At 42.9% G+C, this 2,323-nt stretch overlaps 2 non-coding genes across 2 annotated transcripts; one reads left to right on the top strand and one right to left on the bottom strand.

Annotated features, from left to right (window-relative positions):
* Nucleotides 1-418: 418 nt before the first annotated feature.
* Nucleotides 419-522, bottom strand: LOC126033162 (U6 spliceosomal RNA). The gene has a single exon (XR_007504308.1). It is a non-coding gene; the product is annotated as a U6 spliceosomal RNA (small nuclear RNA).
* Nucleotides 523-1,783: 1,261 nt separating this feature from the next.
* Nucleotides 1,784-1,947, top strand: LOC126033126 (U1 spliceosomal RNA). The gene has a single exon (XR_007504280.1). It is a non-coding gene; the product is annotated as a U1 spliceosomal RNA (small nuclear RNA).
* The last annotated feature ends 376 nt before the right edge of the window (nucleotides 1,948-2,323 follow it).

The following is a 2,323-nucleotide window of genomic DNA, read 5'->3' as shown; positions in this document are numbered from 1 at the left end:
CAGAAATAGCTCCTGGCAGGCACGGGGGGACCATATGTGACACTGGGATTCGAACCAACCACCTTAGGTCCTGGATCGGCTGTTTGCAAGACAAACACCACTGTGCTATCTCTCCGGGCCCCCAAATTTACCATTTTTTAGCATCTGAATCATGTTTTTTTTCTTTTTTTATTTGAATCCCATTGTAGGTAAGGTAGCTATTTTAAGCCCAGTGTTACCAAGTGAATTGATACCAGATTTGTTCTTTAAAATATAGGAAGTCTTTTCATTCTCCATGGCCAAGGCTAACTTCTAATTCACATCTCAGTGCAACCTGTATTTGCTGAAGAAAGTTGGCCTTATGTCCTGATATGACTCAAAATTTTTTCATGAAACTGAAAATTCAAATATTCTGTTTCTCCTAGATAAAGTGTTTTCCCAAAACCCAGATTTCTTCACGAATTTGCGTGTCATCCTTGTGCAGGTTACTAATCTTCTCTGTATCATTCCAATTTTTAGTATATGTGCTGCCGAAGCAAGCACCACAAACCAGATTTCTATGCCTTGCTCTAAGTCTACTAAGTGGCACTTACTAGTGATTCCTAGTATACTACTAGACTACTAGCAGTACTACTACAACTACTTAGTAATGTACATACTCTACACCACTGTTCCCTTTCTGTTCAAAAGGCGATTTTCAGGGGCCAGAGAGATAGCACAGTGGTAGGGCATTTGCCTTGCATGGAGCTGATTCAAACAGATGGTGGGTTCGAATCCCAGCATCCCATATGGTCCTCAGCATCCTACTAGGAAGGAGTGACATCTTTTTTTTTTCTTTTTGGGCTACACCCTGTGACGCTCAGGGGTTATTCCTGGCTATGCACTCAGAAATAGCTCCTGGCTTGGGGAACCATATGGGACACCAGGGGATCAAACCACAGTCCTTCCTAGGTTAGTGCATGCAAGGCAAACAAATTCCCTACCACTTGTGCCACCGCTCCAGCTGAGGAGTGACTTCTGATCACAGAGCCAAGAGCAATCCATGAGTGTAGTATATGAAAAAGTTTCCATAAGATGATTCTTGGAATTGTTGTATATAAAAGTGTTTCCTTAGGATTGTTCTGTGACTATTGCCCCACCTAGCCCTTCCAGGTGGGGCGCTGTGGAGTTGGGAATAAATAGCTTGAGGGACAGGGGAGAGGGGTCCTTCTGTGAAAGCTGCTGGCTGCAGGAGGATTCTCTGGCTCTCCTTGCCCGATCTTTTACACCCTATCCTTCTTGTCTGTGTGGATTATTATTTGCTGCGGATAAATATTACCAAGGTCTTCCCCCGAAAGGGGACAAGGGGATGGGAAGTAATTTCTCATTCTGGGGACTGTTCTTGGATTCACAAATACCCAGCAAAGTTAACAGCGAAGATACATTACACATGAGCACCGCCATTGTGACCCAAAAACCAAAGAAAAGATGATTTTCAAAAAGTGAAAAAGTCTGACTTCAAGTCCAGGCCTATAAACTCATCTATATCAATCAATATCCTACCTACCCAAGATAATTTTTGCTTTTTTTGTTTGTTTTTTTTTTTGTTTGTTTGTTTTTGGGTCACACCCGGCCACACTCAGGGATTACTCCTGGCTCTATGCTCAGAAGTTGCTCCTGGCAGGCTCAGGGGACCATATGGGATGCTGGGATTCAACCACCATCCTTCTGCCCATGCTATCTCTTTGCCTCCATGCTATCTCTTTGACCCAAAATTTTTGCTTTTGAGATAAATAACTTCTTTAAAAATTGAAGACTTTCATACTTACTTACCTGGCAGGGGAGATACCATGATCACGAGGATGGTTTCCCCAGGGTGAGGCTTATCCATTGCACTCCGGATGTGCTGACCCCTGCAATTTCCCCAAATGTGGGAAACTCAACTGCATTATTTGTGGTAGTGGGGGACTGCGTTCGCACTCTCCCCTAAAAAAAAAAATGAAGAATTTTTGGGGCTGGGGCAATAGCATAGCAAGTAGGGTATTTGCCTTACATATTGCCTACCCAGGATCAATTTCCATATCCTCTGAGCCTGCCAGGAGTGATTTCTGAGCACAGAGCCAGGAGTAAACACTGAACACTACTCAGAAGAAAAAAAAAAGGAATTTGAAAACTGAAGAATTATACTCAGTCTGCCAACGAAAGAGAATATGTTCGTATTAGGCCTATGGTTCCTTGGGAAAAACATGATTCACTGCTAGATCCAAACGCTTTACTTCCATGCTATCTCTCCAGCTCCAAACTACAATTCTTGAAGACACTGTATGTCTTAATTTCCTGGGTAAAGGCTCTTTCATATTTGTCA

The sequence above is a fragment of the Suncus etruscus genome, chromosome 16 (genome assembly GCF_024139225.1).
Source record: "Suncus etruscus isolate mSunEtr1 chromosome 16, mSunEtr1.pri.cur, whole genome shotgun sequence".
NCBI classification, from domain to species: Eukaryota; Metazoa; Chordata; class Mammalia; order Eulipotyphla; family Soricidae; genus Suncus; species Suncus etruscus.
Note: the sequence above shows the minus strand (reverse complement) of the source record. Positions and strands in the feature narration are given on the sequence as shown.